Source organism: Leuresthes tenuis, unplaced genomic scaffold, assembly GCF_036924035.1.
Source record: "Leuresthes tenuis unplaced genomic scaffold, fLeuTen1.0.hap1 SCAF_13, whole genome shotgun sequence".
NCBI lineage: Eukaryota > Metazoa > Chordata > Actinopteri > Atheriniformes > Atherinopsidae > Leuresthes > Leuresthes tenuis.
Window position 1 is genome coordinate 34,846,411 of NW_027325367.1, and position 16,520 is coordinate 34,862,930.

Sequence of the window (16,520 nt, forward strand, 5' to 3'; positions counted from 1 at the left end):
TTGAAGGCATTGGGGATTTTAGTTTGCCTTATTTGAGGGATGTAGTGATGGACTTTAATTTACAGGATAGTTTCAGGGTGGTGGATAGGTCAGGGGAAGGATTCACATGGTCAAATTCTAGGGGTTCACGCAGTAGGATAGATTTTGTTTTTTTGCCAAAGGTGGTGGAGGTGAAAGATGCTGCAGTGTCGCCCCTCTGGTTCACAGATCACGGCCAACTCCGGGTGACCTTTGAGGTGGAGGCACCCCTTTTTGGGAGGGGGTTTTGGAGGCTAAATTGTGAAATCTTGAAGGAAAAGGCTTTCCGGAAAAGTTTTTCTTTCCATTATGGGGTGTGGGAACAGCTTAAGCCTTGTTTCGGATCAGTGGTGGACTGGTGGGAGGGGGTAAAACACAATACTCGCCTATTGGCGATCTCATATAGCACAGTGAGAGCACGGGAGAGGAGAAGGGAGTTTGTGCACTTACAGAGGAGACTACAATTTTTGGTGACAGCAGGGAATAAGGGGGAGACGCTGGATAGGGAGGCAGTTGAAGCGGTAAAGGGTAAGTTAGGGATTTATTTTAGGGAGAGGGCTAGGGTGTTTTTATTTCGGTGTAGAAAGGAGAAGTTTGAGTTGGGGGAACGCTGCAGTGCTTACTTTTTCAAGCAGGTTAAGACAGCCCAGGCAAGGGCATGTATCCCGCAGCTGCGTGGGAAAGGTGGGGGTTCTGTGACAGACCCACTGGAGATGGTGGAGGTAGCTTCTCTGTTTTTTGGGGAAGTTTTTGGGGAGGGGGCTGTGGGTGAGGATGGCCTTGGAAGGTTTTTAGGGTCTCTGCAGAGAAGGGTTCCTGGAGATATAGTTGAGGGGATGGAGGGCCCGGTGACCATGGCAGAGGTGGAGGAGGCCATGAAGGGGCTGCCATCAGGCAAGGTGCCTGGGATTGATGGGCTGCCCAAGGAATTTTTTCTGGTTTTTTGGGGGATTTTGGGGAGGGATGTGTGGGAGGTGGTTAAATCTGTTTTGGAAGGGAGGGGCTTAGGGAAAACAATGAGGGAGGGGGTCATATCTCTCTTGTATAAGAAAGGGGACAGGGAGCGAATGGAAAGCTATAGGCCGATCACGTTGCTCTGTGTGGACTACAAAATTGTGGCTCGAGTCCTAGTTGGTCGTCTTCGGAAGGCTCTACCTCATGTAATCCATGAGGATCAGACGTGTGGGGTGGAGGGAAGGCTAATACAGTGGAATCTGGGATTGGTGAGGGACTGTATTCATTGGGTGGAGGAGCGGGGGATCAATATCAGTTTGGTGGGGTTAGATATGGAGAAAGCGTTTGACAGGGTGAACCACAGGATTCTTTTTGCAGTTTTGGAGAGGATGGGATTTGGGCCCCGTTTCATAGAGTGGTTGGAGATCATGTACAAGGGGGTGGGGAGCAGAGTTATGGTGAACGGGCACTTGGGTACAGTGGTGGCACAGAGAACTGGGGTGAGGCAGGGATGCCCACTCTCCCCGCTGCTCTTTGTGGCTTACATGGAGCCGCTGGGTTCGGTGGTGCGGGGGGACCCGGGTGTGGTGGGTCTGCACCTTCCTGGAGCAGGTCCAGACAAGTTGACAGTGATGCAGTATGCGGATGACATGACCTTTTTTTTGACAACAGAGAGGTCGGTCACACGGCTGTTGGAAGTGGTGGAGAGTTTTTCGATAGTGTCGGGGGCCAAGGTGAACTTAGGGAAGTCCACCATTAAGTTTTTTGGACCATGGGCTGGTCTGCCCCAGTGCCAGGGCCCAGTGAGAGTCCTGGGGGTAGAGTTTCAGGGAGAGGGGAGTGCAGAATTAAATTGGGGAAGGCGTCTGGCTGCAGCCCGTTCGCGGATGGGGCTGTGGAAATCCCGGCAACTTTCCTTAAGTGGTAGAGTGCTGGTTTTGAAGGCTGATATTTTGCCATTTTTGGTATACCTAGCGTATGTTTTTCCTTTACCTCCTCAATATAGGAGAAGTTTCATGAGAGATGTTTTTTCCTTTGTATGGGGGGGGTATGAATATGTGAGAAGGGAGTGGATGTACCAGGAAGTTCGGATGGGAGGGAGGGGTGTGCCGGACATCCCACTTAAGTTGGATGTGGTTTTCTTTTCCTTTTTGTGCAGGTCTGTGCAACAGACCAGTGGCCATCATTTTCAGGCACTTTTGCTGTTTTGGTTGTCATTCCCCTTCAGGAGATTGGTGTTATGGGACAATCGAAAGCCAAAGGGGGATGTCTTACCCCCGTATTATAGGCAGGTGGTATGCTGGGGGAAAAAGCACCCAGAGTGTCAGGAGGGGGACCTGTGCTTCAGTCACCGGCGCCTGTACAGGGCTCTGGTGGAAAAAAGGGGGCCGGTGGGGGTGTATGGGGTGGGGCAACAAGGGTGGGTTTTCACACAGCAGAAAGGTCTCACAAACAGGGCGAGGGATATAAATTGGCTCGCCTTACACAGGAGGTTGCCAGTCAGGGAAGTTTTAAATAGACACGGGTTGACACGGGGGAGTTTGTGCCCAAGGGAGGGGTGTGGGGCTGATGAGACAATTGAGCATGTGTTTTGGGAATGTGGGTTTGCAACAAAAGTGTGGGTTGAGTTGGTTCTTTTTTTTCCAAGATTGGGGTCTTTAAAGTATGACATGATAATGCTGGGCTTGGGTTTAAGGGGGAAAGGTAGGGAGGGTTTTCTGTTATGGTTGGTTCTGTCTATGGGAAAGGTGGCGCTGTGGGATGCAAGGACGGCGTTGATTAAAAACAATGTGGACAGGCAGGTGGGAAGGGTGGTGGCAAGGGTGAGGGCAGAGATTGGACGCATGAGAAGAATGGAGGAGGAAAAGTACGGGTATCACGCTGCAAGAGAGCGATGGAAGACTTTATTTTCATGAGCGGGTAGTGTTTCTTTGTGGTTGTTTCTTATGTTTGTATGGTTTTTGTGTCGGACATGTAAAGCATTGCTTTGACTGTTTTGTCATGTTGTTCTAAATGTTTCTTGGAAGTTTTGTAATAAAAAAAAAAAAAAAAAAAAAAAAATCTGTTCTTATCAGTTTAATATCTGATATGTCCTCTATACGAGGACTACATGTCAAATGGATTTTTAGGAACAGGAGTTGAAAAAGGAGCTTTCTCCGTTCACTCCAAGCATCGACCCGGTAATGCAGTGCCGCTGGGAACGGTGCACTCTTCTCTGCTCTTGTGAAAAAGCAAACAGTGGTGCAGGATGGAAGTTTCAGGGAGCCCAAGATGAAATTTTCTTTTAGTCTGCTGAGAAAAGGGAGTGAATGCGAGGCAGACCTTAACACGGCTCTGGGAGCGAGCCGAGTGCGGGCTAACCGGGAGAATTGCTTGAAAGAAACCCGACACCGAATGAGCGCTCAGAACAAAGCCTCAATACGGTGTTTCCCGTGGTGTTTGTGGCTGCCTTGTCTTTTGCACAAAGTAAAAGACAAGGCAGCCATCGAATAGGGCCTGATTGTTCCTACTTGGTAAGCCGAGGAGCAAGGGGGAGCAAGCGTCTCAACCAAGCAAAGCTCACCATGGGGAAGGTGGCTATGCCAACTGGCCTGGTGCCCTGCTCCCGCAGTGATGGATAATCGTACTCTGGTTTCTCTTCATAACGTACAAGTCTTTCGCCTTTTACTAAAGACTTCCGTGGAGAGCAGCACTAATGAGTTGTTTCTATTTTTGGCAGGCTTTACCTTTGCGGGTGAAGCCCTTTCTGTCTGTGCAAAAGAAATTATGTTCCTGTGCAGAGTGACTTCCCTGAGTAGAGTTGCCTTACTTGTTGTGACTGTGCCGATGTTACTTGACACAAAGTCCAAAAAAGGTAATGTAGACCAGAAATATTCATGGCAAATCAGTGGAAAGCGCGAATGCAGTCCCCCACTACCATAAATTATGCAGTCGAGATTCCCACATTTGTGGAATTCGCAAGGGTCAGTACAGTCGGTGTGCAATGACTGAGCCTCGCCTTGAGTGAACCACCTTCTTGATCATGGTGTCTCTCCTGCCAGGTAAGTATGAATTGGAAATGTCAGAGGCTGATACCTCTTTTTCAGGTGCCTCACTCGGCCGGACGGTTCTGCAACTTCAACTGTCTGGTGTGCCATGCCAGCAGCAGCAGCTACCCCGAAACTAAAACGTTTGCAGATTAAATGAGTAAGGCTTTTCATTATCTCTCTTATCACTTCTTCTTTTAAACAACCAAGAAACTTGCAGCACAAATGTATTTCTTTCCCCTCCTCCCCATCTCTAAAGCCACACCCACACTGGGAAATTTCTTAGTTGAGGCAAACCCTCATGGCTGGGCAGCTGCATATCTCCAGTGCAGACATGCTGCAGCATTTGTCAAACCTTGCTAAATATCCACTTCAGTGGTCACATGTCCTCTTTTTTCATTTTGTTCCTCCCCATCTCTAAGGCAATGCCCACCTGCCTGGGGTGACTGCACTGTATGACCTCACCTGACAACTGTGCAGCTGCATATCTGTTGTGTAGACATGCTGCAGCATTCAGCGTACCTTACTAATCATCCATTTTAAAGATGGCAAGGTGTTGCTAAAACAGTGACACAAGGTCAAAAAAGGGTAATGTAGACCAGGAATATTCAGGTTAAACAGCCAAATAAGGGGAAAGCGCGAACGCAGTCCCCCACTACCAGAAATTATGCAGTCGAGATTCCCACATTTGGGGAATTCGCAAGGGTCAGTACAGTCGGTGTGCAATGATTGAGCCTCGCCTTGAGTGAACCACCTTCTTGATCATGGTGTCTCTCCTGCCAGGTAAGTATGAGTTGGAAATGTCAGAGGCTGATACCTCTTTCCCAGGTGCCTCACTCGGCCGGACGGTGCTGCAACTTCAATTGTCTGGTGTGCCATGCCAGCAGCAGCAGCTACCCCGAAACTAAAATGTTTGCAGATTAAATGAGTAAGGCTTTTCATTATCTTTCTGACCACTTCTTCTTTTAAACAACCAAGGAACTTGCAGCACAAATGTATTTCTTTCCCCTCCTCCCCATCTCTAAAGCCACACCCACCCACACTGGGAAATATCTCAGTTGAGGCAAACCCTCATGGCTGCCCGGCTGCATATCTCCAGTGCAGACATGCTGCAGCATTTGGCAAACCTTGCTAAATATCCATTTCAGTGGTCACATGTCCTCTTTTTTCATTTTGTTCCTCCCCATCTCTAAGGCAATGCCCACCTGCCTGGGGTGACTGCACTGTATGACCTCACCTGACAACTGATCAGCTGCATATCTGTTGTGTAGACATGCTGCAGCATTCAGCGTACCTTACTAAACACCCATTTTAAAGATGGCAAGGTGTTATAAAACAGTGACACAAGGTCAAAAAAGGGTAATGTAGACCAGAAATATTCATGTTAAACAGCCAAATCAGGGGAAAGCGCGAACGCAGTCCCCCACTACCAGAAATTATGCAGTCGAGATTCCCATATTTGGGGAATTCGCAAGGGTCAGTACAGTCGGAGTGCAATGACTGAGCCTCGCCTTGAGTGAACCACCTTCTTGATCATGGTGTCTCTCCTGCCAGGTAAGTATGAGTTGGAAATGTCAGAGGCTGATACTTCTTTCCCAGGTGCCTCACTCGGCCGGACGGTGCTGCAACTTCAACTGTCTGGTGTGCCATGCAAGCAGCAGCAGCTACCCCGAAACTAAAATGTTTGCAGATTAAAACAGTAAGGCTTTTCATTATCTCTCTGATCACTTCTTCTTTTAAACAACCAAGGAACTTGCAGCACAAATGTATTTCTTTCAGCGCATCTCCAAGCATCGACCCGGTACTGCAGTGCCGCTGGGAACGGTGCGCTCTTCTCTGCTCTTGTGAAAAAGCAAACATTGGTGCAGGATGGAAGTTTCAGGGAGCCCAAGATGAAATTTTCTTTTAGTCTGCTGAGAAAAGGGAGTGAATGCGAGGCAGACTTTAACACATCTCTGGGAGCGAGCCGAGTGCGGGCTAACCGGGAGAATTGCTTGAAAGAAACGCGACACCGAATGAGCGCTCAGAACAAAGCCTCAATACGGTGTTTCCCGTGGTGTTTGTGGCTGCCTTGTCTTTTGCACAGAGTAAAAGACAAGGCAGCCATCGAATAGGGCCCGATTGTTCCTACTTGGTCAGCCGAGGAGCAAGTGGGAGCAAGCGTCTCAACCAAGCAAAGCTCACCATGGGGAAGGTGGCTATGCCAACTGGCCTGGTGCCCTGCTCCCGCAGTGACGGAAAATCGTACTCTGGTTTCTCTTCATAGCGTACAAGTCTTTCGCCTTTTACTAAAGACTTCCGTGGAGAGCAGCACTAATGAGTTGTTTCTATTTTTGGCAGGCTTTACCTTTGCGGGTGAAGCCCTTTCTGTCTGTGCAAAAGAAATCTTGTTCCTGTGCAGAGTGACTTCCCTGAGTAGAGTCGCCTCACTTGTTGTGACTGTGCCGATGTTGCTTGAATGGTGCTCGCGGGAGTGCAAAGTTATACCATTTAAAAGGGCTGAAGAGTGCTCAGTGCAGCGGGTGGGCGGGGGTGCAAAGTGATTCTCTGGCCACCTATGGCCATAAAAAGAACACCGCGACAAGTGCGCATTGTGCCAGGAAGGGCCCTCGGACGTGAACCAGTGGACAGTTATCGCTTCTCGGCCTTTTGGCTAAGATCAAGTGTAGTATCTTTTCTTATCAGTTTAATATCTTATATAGCCTCTATACGAGGACTACATATTAAATGCATTTTTAGGAACAGGAGTTGAAAAAGGAGCTTGCTCCGTTCACTCCAAGCATTGACCCGGTGCTGCTGGGAATGGTGCGCTCTTCTCTGCTCTTGTGAAAAAGCAAACAGTGGTGCAGGATGGAAGTTTTCTTTTAGTCTGCTGAGAAAAGGGAGTGAATTCGAGGCAGACTTTAACACGGCTCTGGGAGCGAGCCGTTTGCGGGCTAACCGGGAGAATTGCTTGAAAGAAACGCGACACCAAATGAGCGCTCAGAACAAAGCCTCAATACGGTGTTTCCCGTGTAGTTTGTGGCTGCCTTGTCTTTTGCACAGAGTAAAAGACAAGGCAGCCATCGAATAGGGCCCGGTTGTTCCTACTTGGTCAGCCGGGGAGCAAGCGTCTCAACCAAGCAAAGCTCACCATGGGGAAGGTGGCTATGCCAACTGGCCTGGTGCCCTGCTCCCGCAGTGACGGATAATCGTACTCTGGTTTCTCTTAATAACGTACAAGTCTTTCGCCTTTTATTAAAGACTTCCGTGGAGAGAAGCACTAATGAGTTGTTTCTATTTTTGGCAGGCTTTACCTTTGCGGGTGTAGCCCTTTTTGTCCGTGCAAAAGAAATCTTGTTCCTGTGCAGAGTGACTTCCCTGAGTAGAGTCGCCTCACTTGTTGTGACTGTGCCAATGGTGCTCGCGTGGAGTGCAAAGTTATACCATTTAAAAGGGCTGAAGAGTGCTCAGTGCAGCGGGTGGGCGGAGGTGCAAAGTGACTCTCTGGCCACCTATGGCCATAAAAAGAACACCGCGACAAGTGCGCATTGTGCCAGGAAGGGCCCTCGGACGTGAACCAGTGGACAGTTATCGCTTCTCGGCCTTTTGGCTAAGATCAAGTGCAGTAAGTGGTTTAAGTTACCAGAGCCAAGCGATGTAGCGATGTAAGGAGCCTGGATGATTTAGGTGTATCGTTTTTTTTTTTGGAGGAAAAATGGTCATTAAACATCCATCCCAGACAGCATTTTATGCTGGTCTGCGAAATTCTTTGAGGTTTGTTTTAAAAGACAAGAAAAGTCATTTTGGAGATCGGGAGTGGTTCGTCAGAACTGTCATCGTCGCAGGTTTGAAAGTTGATCCGGCACAGATTTTCTGTTTGCAATGGAACGCAGCCGATGGGGGATATGATCTAACTTTGAACAGCCAGCAGCAGTACGATCAGATCCAAGCAACATTTCAGGAAAAGGCAGAGATGGAGCCCTTTTCCAAGTTCAGAGTGGTGCCTCTTTGCCAGAGGAATTTGAGGATTGTGACTATCCACGTTTACAACCCATACGTCGGGGACGAGGCAGTGGCTGGGTTCCTCAGGAGGTACGGGAAAGTGGACATGCAGCCGAAATATCTGCGGGACAGTTTTGGGATCTGGACAGGTCGGAGGCAGTTCAGGGTGCTGTTGGGGGAGGATCCAGACAGCATGGACGGATTAAAGCACCCCCCTGCATACTTTTCAATTGGGGCGGACAGGGGATTTCTTTTTTACTCCGGGCAGCCACTGTTTTGCAGACAATGTCGCAGGTTTGGACACCTGGCGACAGGCTGCGTCCAAGTTTGCTGCCGGAACTGTGGGGGAAGTGGGCACGGTGCTGCCACCTGTGATGCACCCCGGCACTGTCATGGGTGCGGGGATGCGGGGCACCTGCTTCGGGACTGCCCCATACGTACCCGCACATACGCCACAGTGGCTGGAGGTTTGGAGATCCGGAAGCAGAGGCCGCAGGTGGAGTTGCGTCAGGAGGTCCACGAGGCAAAGATGGGCCTTGGGACGGGGGCTGCTGTGCGGATTGCGGAGGCGGCCTCGGCCTCGCCGGCTGGGGAAAGGCTCATGGCAGATGGAGATGTCCAAGGGAAGGGCAACGTAGAAGGAGCGGCAGACCCATCGGACTTGGGAGGTGATCGTGAAGGTGTGAGTGTTATGGTGAGCTTTGGAGACTGTCTGCCGCTGATAGGATCCTGGGCAGATTGTGCGGCGAGTTCGGAGGAGGAGACGGTGGAGATGGTGATGGCAGCGATTGGTGGAGTGAGGAGGCAGAGGGTCTCTTCAGGTGAGGACTACACAGAGTCCTCAGCTGAAGCGGTCCGTGCTGAAACACAGGTGAAGGGAAGAAGGAGGAGGAAGAAACAGCGAGAGGGTGCCGTTCAGTCGATGGACAGTGCGTGTGAAGGAGAGGTGCCTTCGACTTCACCAGGACATTCGGGGTCATTGGGTGTGGACTTGGGGCCGAAGGGTTCCTGCAGGGGGTCTGATGTAATGGAGGGGGTACCTGCGGCCTCCGAGAGGCATCAAGGAGTAAGCAGGGGTGCGGAAGGGGAGGGCGGAGCCTCCGGGGGCACCCAAGATGGTGCGAGGGCTGATAACATAGATGGGGGGACTGGGCCAGGGGAGGGGGGGGGCTGTTTCACCCCTGAGCTCGTCACGCTCTGTTTTTGAGGCCAGGTCGCCCAGCAGTGTGGCCTACCTTGAGGAGTGCGAGGTCTACGGATCGGGGGGGTCTGTGGGGAGTGGTTCCGAGGGCCTACTGGGAGAGAAAGAGAAGGCCTGAAAGGGACCTTTACAGTTTTAACAGTCAATGTGAGGGGGATGAGAGATAAGGGGAAGAGGGGGGGGATTTTTCATTATTTGGCCCAGGTCCCTTTCCAGGTTTGTTTTTTACAGGAGGTTCATTTAAGGGATGGGGGAGATGTAAGGGTCTTCTCTGATGGATGGAAGAGGGGGATTTCAAGGTGGGGGGTGGGAGGGGTTCACTCTTGTGGGGTGGGTATTTTATTTGGGGATAGGGATTTTCATGTGTCGGGGAGTTTTTCTGTGGTACAGGGGAGGGTACTAGTGGTTGATGCGGACTGGAGGGGGGTCTATTTTCGGTTCATCACTGTTTATGCCCCAGCAGAACCACAGGGACGGAGGGATCTTTTTTTGGCGTTGCCTGATGTTTGTGTTACCAACAGGGTTTTGGTTGTGGGGGGGGATTTTAATGTCTCTTTTGAAGGCATTGGGGATTTTAGTTTGCCTTATTTGAGGGATGTAGTGATGGACTTTAATTTACAGGATAGTTTCAGGGTGGTGGATAGGTCAGGGGAAGGATTCACATGGTCAAATTCTAGGGGTTCACGCAGTAGGATAGATTTTGTTTTTTTGCCAAAGGTGGTGGAGGTGAAAGATGCTGCAGTGTCGCCCCTCTGGTTCACAGATCACGGCCAACTCCGGGTGACCTTTGAGGTGGAGGCACCCCTTTTTGGGAGGGGGTTTTGGAGGCTAAATTGTGAAATCTTGAAGGAAAAGGCTTTCCGGAAAAGTTTTTCTTTCCATTATGGGGTGTGGGAACAGCTTAAGCCTTGTTTCGGATCAGTGGTGGACTGGTGGGAGGGGGTAAAACACAATACTCGCCTATTGGCGATCTCATATAGCACAGTGAGAGCACGGGAGAGGAGAAGGGAGTTTGTGCACTTACAGAGGAGACTACAATTTTTGGTGACAGCAGGGAATAAGGGGGAGACGTTGGATAGGGAGGCAGTTGAAGCGGTAAAGGGTAAGTTAGGGATTTATTTTAGGGAGAGGGCTAGGGTGTTTTTATTTCGGTGTAGAAAGGAGAAGTTTGAGTTGGGGGAACGCTGCAGTGCTTACTTTTTCAAGCAGGTTAAGACAGCCCAGGCAAGGGCATGTATCCCGCAGCTGCGTGGGAAAGGTGGGGGTTCTGTGACAGACCCACTGGAGATGGTGGAGGTAGCTTCTCTGTTTTTTGGGGAAGTTTTTGGGGAGGGGGCTGTGGGTGAGGATGGCCTGGGAAGGTTTTTAGGGTCTCTGCAGAGAAGGGTTCCTGGAGATATAGTTGAGGGGATGGAGGGCCCGGTGACCATGGCAGAGGTGGAGGAGGCCATGAAGGGGCTGCCATCAGGCAAGGTGCCTGGGATTGATGGGCTGCCCAAGGAATTTTTTTTGTTTTTTTTGTGGATTTTGGGGAGGGATGTGTGGGAGGTGGTTAAATCTGTTTTGGAAGGGAGGGGCTTAGGGAAAACAATGAGGGAGGGGGTCATATCTCTCTTGTATAAGAAAGGGGACAGGGAGCGAATGGAAAGCTATAGGCCGATCACGTTGCTCTGTGTGGACTTCAAAATTGTGGCTCGAGTCCTAGTTGGTCGTCTTCGGAAGGCTCTACCTCATGTAATCCATGAGGATCAGACGTGTGGGGTGGAGGGAAGGCTAATACAGTGGAATCTGGGATTGGTGAGGGACTGTATTCATTGGGTGGAGGAGCGGGGGATCAATATGAGTTTGGTGGGGTTAGATATGGAGAAAGCGTTTGACAGGGTGAACCACAGGTTTCTTTTTGCAGTTTTGGAGAGGATGGGATTTGGGCCCCGTTTCATAGAGTGGTTGGAGATCATGTACAAGGGGGTGGGGAGCAGAGTTATGGTGAACGGGCACTTGGGTACAGTGGTGGCACAGAGAACTGGGGTGAGGCAGGGATGCCCACTCTCCCCGCTGCTCTTTGTGGCTTACATGGAGCCGCTGGGTTCGGTGGTGCGGGGGGACCCGGGTGTGGTGGGTCTGCACCTTCCTGGAGCAGGTCCAGACAAGTTGACAGTGATGCAGTATGCGGATGACATGACCTTTTTTTTGACAACAGAGAGGTCGGTCACACGGCTGTTGGAAGTGGTGGAGAGTTTTTCGATAGTGTCGGGGGCCAAGGTGAACTTAGGGAAGTCCACCATTAAGTTTTTTGGACCATGGGCTGGTAGGGTGGGAGGCCTAGCTGGTCTGCCCCAGTGCCAGGGCCCAGTGAGAGTCCTGGGGGTAGAGTTTCAGGGAGAGGGGAGTGCAGAATTAAATTGGGGAAGGCGTCTGGCTGCAGCCCGTTCGCGGATGGGGCTGTGGAAATCCCGGCAACTTTCCTTAAGTGGTAGAGTGCTGGTTTTGAAGGCTGATATTTTGCCATTTTTGGTATACCTAGCGTATGTTTTTCCTTTACCTCCTCAATATAGGAAAAGTTTCATGAGAGATGTTTTTTTCCTTTGTATGGGGGGGGTATGAATATGTGAGAAGGGAGTGGATGTACCAGGAAGTTCGGATGGGAGGGAGGGGTGTGCCGGACATCCCACTTAAGTTGGATGTGGTTTTCTTTTCCTTTTTGTGCAGGTCTGTGCAACAGACCAGTGGCCATCATTTTCAGGCACTTTTGCTGTTTTGGTTGTCATTCCCCTTCAGGAGATTGGTGTTATGGGACAATCGAAAGCCAAAGGGGGATGTCTTACCCCCGTATTATAGGCAGGTGGTATGCTGGGGGAAAAAGCACCCAGAGTGTCAGGAGGGGGACCTGTGCTTCAGTCACCGGCGCCTGTACAGGGCTCTGGTGGAAAAAAGGGGGCCGGTGGGGGTGTATGGGGTGGGGCAACAAGGGTGGGTTTTCACACAGCAGAAAGGTCTCACAAACAGGGCGAGGGATATAAATTGGCTCGCCTTACACAGGAGGTTGCCAGTCAGGGAAGTTTTAAATAGACACGGGTTGACACGGGGGAGTTTGTGCCCAAGGGAGGGGTGTGGGGCTGATGAGACAATTGAGCATGTGTTTTGGGAATGTGGGTTTGCAACAAAAGTGTGGGTTGAGTTGGTTCTTTTTTTTCCAAGATTGGGGTCTTTAAAGTATGACATGATAATGCTGGGCTTGGGTTTAAGGGGGAAAGGTAGGGAGGGTTTTCTGTTATGGTTGGTTCTGTCTATGGGAAAGGTGGCGCTGTGGGATGCAAGGACGGCGTTGATTAAAAACAATGTGGACTGGCAGGTGGGAAGGGTGGTGGCAAGGGTGAGGGCAGAGATTGGACGCATGAGAAGAATGGAGGAGGAAAAGTACGGGTATCACGCTGCAAGAGAGCGATGGAAGACTTTATTTTCATGAGCGGGTAGTGTTTCTTTGTGGTTGTTTCTTATGTTTGTATGGTTTTTGTGTCGGACATGTAAAGCATTGCTTTGACTGTTTTGTCATGTTGTTCTAAATGTTTCTTGGAAGTTTTGTAATAAAAAAATTTAAAAAAAAAAAATCTGTTCTTATCAGTTTAATATCTGATATGTCCTCTATACGAGGACTACATATTAAATGGATTTTTAGGAACAGGAGTTGAAAAAGGAGCTTGCTCCGTTCACTCCAAGCATTGACCCGGTGCTGCTGGGAATGGTGCGCTCTTCTCTGCTCTTGTGAAAAACCAAACAGTGGTGCAGGATGGAAGTTTCTTTTAGTCTGCTGAGAAAAGGGAGTGAATGCGAGGCAGACCTTAACACGGCTCTGGGAGCGAGCCGAGTGCGGGCTAACCGGGAGAATTGCTTGAAAGAAACCCGACACCGAATGAGCGCTCAGAACAAAGCCTCAATACGGTGTTTCCCGTGGTGTTTGTGGCTGCCTTGTCTTTTGCACAAAGTAAAAGACAAGGCAGCCATTGAATAGGGCCTGATTGTTCCTACTTGGTAAGCCGAGGAGCAAGGGGGAGCAAGCGTCTCAACCAAGCAAAGCTCACCATGGGGAAGGTGGCTATGCCAACTGGCCTGGTGCCCTGCTCCCGCAGTGACGGATAATCGTACTCTGGTTTCTCTTCATAACGTACAAGTCTTTCGCCTTTTACTAAAGACTTCCGTGGAGAGCAGCACTAATGAGTTGTTTCTATTTTTGGCAGGCTTTACCTTTGCGGGTGAAGGCCTTTCTGTCTGTGCAAAAGAAATCCTGTTCCTGTGCAGAGTGACTTCGCTGAGTAGAGTTGCCTTACTTGTTGTGAATGTGCCGATGTTACTTGACACAAAGTCCAAAAAAGGTAATGTAGACCAGAAATATTCATGTTAAACAGGCAAATCAGTGGAAAGCGCGAATGCAGTCCCCCACTACCAGAAATTATGCAGTCGAGATTCCCACATTTGTGGAATTCGCAAGGGTCAGTACAGTCGGTGTGCAATGACTGAACCTCGCCTTGAGTGAACCACCTTCTTGATCATGGTGTCTCTCCTGCCAGGTAAGTATGAATTGGAAATGTCAGAGGCTGATACCTCTTTTTCAGGTGCCTCACTCGGACGGACGGTTCTGCAACTTCAACTGTCTGGTGTGCCATGCCAGCAGCAGCAGCTACCCCGAAACTAAAACGTTTGCAGATTAAATGAGTAAGGCTTTTCATTATCTCTCTTATCACTTCTTCTTTTAAACAACCAAGGAACTTGCAGCACAAATGTATTTCTTTCCCCTCCTCCCCATCTCTAAAGCCACACCCACACTGGGAAATTTCTTAGTTGAGGCAAACCCTCACGGCTGGGCAGCTGCATATCTCCAGTGCAGACATGCTGCAGCATTTGGCAAACCTTGCTAAATATCCACTTCAGTGGTCACATGTCCTCTTTTTTCATTTTGTTCCTCCCCATCTCTAAGGCAATGCCCACCTGCCTGGGGTGACTGCACTGTATGACCTCACCTGACAACTGATCAGCTGCATATCTGTTGTGTAGACATGCTGCAGCATTCAGCGTACCTTACTAAACACCCATTTTAAAGATGGCAAGGTGTTATAAAACAGTGACACAAGGTCAAAAAAGGGTAATGTAGACCAGAAATATTCATGTTAAACAGCCAAATCAGGGGAAAGCGCGAACGCAGTCCCCCACTACCAGAAATTATGCAGTCGAGATTCCCACATTTGGGGAATTCGCAAGGGTCAGTACAGTCGGTGTGCAATGACTGAGCCTCGCCTTGAGTGAACCACCTTCTTGATCATGGTGTCTCTCCTGCCAGGTAAGTATGAGTTGGAAATGTCAGAGGCTGATACCTCTTTCCCAGGTGCCTCACTCGGCCGGACGGTGCTGCAACTTCAACTGTCTGGTGTGCCATGCCAGCAGCAGCAGCTACCCCGAAACTAAAATGTTTGCAGATTAAATGAGTAAGGCTTTTCATTATCTTTCTGACCACTTCTTCTTTTAAACAACCAAGGAACTTGCAGCACAAATGTATTTCTTTCCCCTCCTCCCCATCTCTAAAGCCACACCCACCCACACTGGGAAATATCTCAGTTGAGGCAAACCCTCATGGCTGCCCGGCTGCATATCTCCAGTGCAGACATGCTGCAGCATTTGGCAAACCTTGCTAAACATCCACTTCAGTGGTCACATGTCCTCTTTTTTCATTTTGTTCCTCCCCATCTCTAAGGCAATGCCCACCTGCCTGGGGTGACTGCACTGTATGACCTCACCTGACAACTGATCAGCTGCATATCTGTTGTGTAGACATGCTGCAGCATTCAGCGTACCTTACTAAACACCCATTTTAAAGATGGCAAGGTGTTATAAAACAGTGACACAAGGTCAAAAAAGGGTAATGTAGACCAGAAATATTCATGTTAAACAGCCAAATCAGGGGAAAGCGCGAACGCAGTCCCCCACTACCAGAAATTATGCAGTCGAGATTCCCACATTTGGGGAATTCGCAAGGGTCAGTACAGTCGGTGTGCAATGACTGAGCCTCGCCTTGAGTGAACCACCTTCTTGATCATGGTGTCTCTCCTGCCAGGTAAGTATGAGTTGGACAAGACAAGAATGAAACAACAGGTCTTCTGTTGTTGGACAAGGTACTTGGAAGAGAGCTTTATGGAAGAGTCTTATGAAGGAGAGGTTAGGGGGAAGATAGAGGTCCCTGCAGGCCAGGCTTCTCGTGGTGGCAATACATTTGGTGCCAAGTGAAATGCCTTCCAAAGTGCTTTGATAAAAGCAAACAAGTGTAAGATAGTTGAATATGAGATGACAGCATGTATTGAAGGCTGGTGTAAGAGCTGCTGGTCTTGAGTGATTTGTAAGGGATTTGCAAGAGGGAACTTGGCTGATGGTGGGTGAATTAGATTATACTTGGTGGGAGGCATGTGATATAAGTCCTAGCTCTCCCCGTCGGGGAATCGAACCGCGATCTTCCGCGTGACAGGCGGAGATACTGACCATTACACTAACGAGGAATTTCGATGGGACAGTCGTCATTTGAAAAGACTACCGTAGCCAAGGAGCGAAATAAGAGTTTTGTGTCCCATTTGAGGTGCCTTTTAAAGGAATGTTTTGAATCACGCAAAGCAATTGAGAAGAAACTAGGCATGATCTGCAGCATGCAAGTGGTGAAAAGGGCTCAACAAGAATCTCATTGTACAGGAATGTGTTTCTAACATGCACTGTATATATGACAATAAACGCTTGAATCTTGGTGGCAACACCCAGAAATTCTGCCTTGTGGTAGATGTAGGACACTCCGCATCATCAAAACAATAAAAAATAGAATGTTTGCTCCAGAAGAAGCTAGACTTTTTTTTCCCTTTGCAGTGTTGATAAGTTGTAAATAGATTCTACTTTGGACCCTTATGCAGATTTTTCAAACCCCCGGTACCGTATCATAGGACAACAGGACAGGGCTTTTGACCAAAGCAAACTGGATTCATATCAGGCTATTTGAAGGGGGGCTATTCACATTTAGGCCTAAGATGGGTGAGAATATCAAAACAGTATTCTAAGTACCACATCAGACTATAATGGTGATAACACACCTATTGAAATTTCAACTTCTGCAGTCTCAGCTATTATGTAAGTAATGGGTGAGAATGCTCAGGAATTTGGAGGTGAGATGGGCATCATCATGCCTCTTGAAATTTCAAATTCTGGAGGCTCATCAGCTATTATGTAAGCAGAGGTGAGAATGCTGATCATTGATGACAGTACTACTCTTCCTGCTCTTGTTTTCTTCTCCATTTTCCTCGTTGTGGAGTTTT

General features: G+C 49.2%; 11 non-coding genes and 3 pseudogenes across 11 annotated transcripts; 8 read left to right on the forward strand and 6 right to left on the reverse strand.

Moving 5' to 3' along the window:
* Window positions 1-2,981: 2,981 nt before the first annotated feature.
* On the forward strand, window positions 2,982-3,186 carry LOC140267770 (U2 spliceosomal RNA; annotated as a pseudogene).
* A 409-nt stretch (window positions 3,187-3,595) lies between these two features.
* On the forward strand, window positions 3,596-3,709 carry LOC140267875 (U5 spliceosomal RNA). The gene has a single exon (XR_011907409.1). It is a non-coding gene; the product is annotated as a U5 spliceosomal RNA (small nuclear RNA).
* A 148-nt stretch (window positions 3,710-3,857) lies between these two features.
* Window positions 3,858-4,021, reverse strand: LOC140267633 (U1 spliceosomal RNA). The gene has a single exon (XR_011907231.1). It is a non-coding gene; the product is annotated as a U1 spliceosomal RNA (small nuclear RNA).
* Window positions 4,022-4,625: 604 nt separating this feature from the next.
* LOC140267886 (U1 spliceosomal RNA) lies at window positions 4,626-4,789 on the reverse strand. Its single transcript, XR_011907419.1, has one exon. It is a non-coding gene; the product is annotated as a U1 spliceosomal RNA (small nuclear RNA).
* Window positions 4,790-5,396: 607 nt separating this feature from the next.
* Window positions 5,397-5,560, reverse strand: LOC140267653 (U1 spliceosomal RNA). The gene has a single exon (XR_011907248.1). It is a non-coding gene; the product is annotated as a U1 spliceosomal RNA (small nuclear RNA).
* Window positions 5,561-6,242: 682 nt separating this feature from the next.
* LOC140267900 (U5 spliceosomal RNA) lies at window positions 6,243-6,356 on the forward strand. Its single transcript, XR_011907432.1, has one exon. It is a non-coding gene; the product is annotated as a U5 spliceosomal RNA (small nuclear RNA).
* A 275-nt stretch (window positions 6,357-6,631) lies between these two features.
* On the forward strand, window positions 6,632-6,814 carry LOC140267748 (U2 spliceosomal RNA). Its single transcript, XR_011907335.1, has one exon. It is a non-coding gene; the product is annotated as a U2 spliceosomal RNA (small nuclear RNA).
* A 377-nt stretch (window positions 6,815-7,191) lies between these two features.
* LOC140267939 (U5 spliceosomal RNA) lies at window positions 7,192-7,305 on the forward strand. The gene has a single exon (XR_011907467.1). It is a non-coding gene; the product is annotated as a U5 spliceosomal RNA (small nuclear RNA).
* Window positions 7,306-7,570: 265 nt separating this feature from the next.
* On the forward strand, window positions 7,571-7,750 carry LOC140267804 (U2 spliceosomal RNA; annotated as a pseudogene).
* Window positions 7,751-12,773: 5,023 nt separating this feature from the next.
* LOC140267781 (U2 spliceosomal RNA) lies at window positions 12,774-12,936 on the forward strand (annotated as a pseudogene).
* Window positions 12,937-13,322: 386 nt separating this feature from the next.
* Window positions 13,323-13,436, forward strand: LOC140267876 (U5 spliceosomal RNA). Its single transcript, XR_011907410.1, has one exon. It is a non-coding gene; the product is annotated as a U5 spliceosomal RNA (small nuclear RNA).
* Window positions 13,437-13,592: 156 nt separating this feature from the next.
* LOC140267632 (U1 spliceosomal RNA) lies at window positions 13,593-13,756 on the reverse strand. The gene has a single exon (XR_011907230.1). It is a non-coding gene; the product is annotated as a U1 spliceosomal RNA (small nuclear RNA).
* Window positions 13,757-14,359: 603 nt separating this feature from the next.
* LOC140267824 (U1 spliceosomal RNA) lies at window positions 14,360-14,523 on the reverse strand. The gene has a single exon (XR_011907363.1). It is a non-coding gene; the product is annotated as a U1 spliceosomal RNA (small nuclear RNA).
* A 607-nt stretch (window positions 14,524-15,130) lies between these two features.
* LOC140267836 (U1 spliceosomal RNA) lies at window positions 15,131-15,294 on the reverse strand. Its single transcript, XR_011907374.1, has one exon. It is a non-coding gene; the product is annotated as a U1 spliceosomal RNA (small nuclear RNA).
* Between the last annotated feature and the right edge of the window lie 1,226 nt (window positions 15,295-16,520).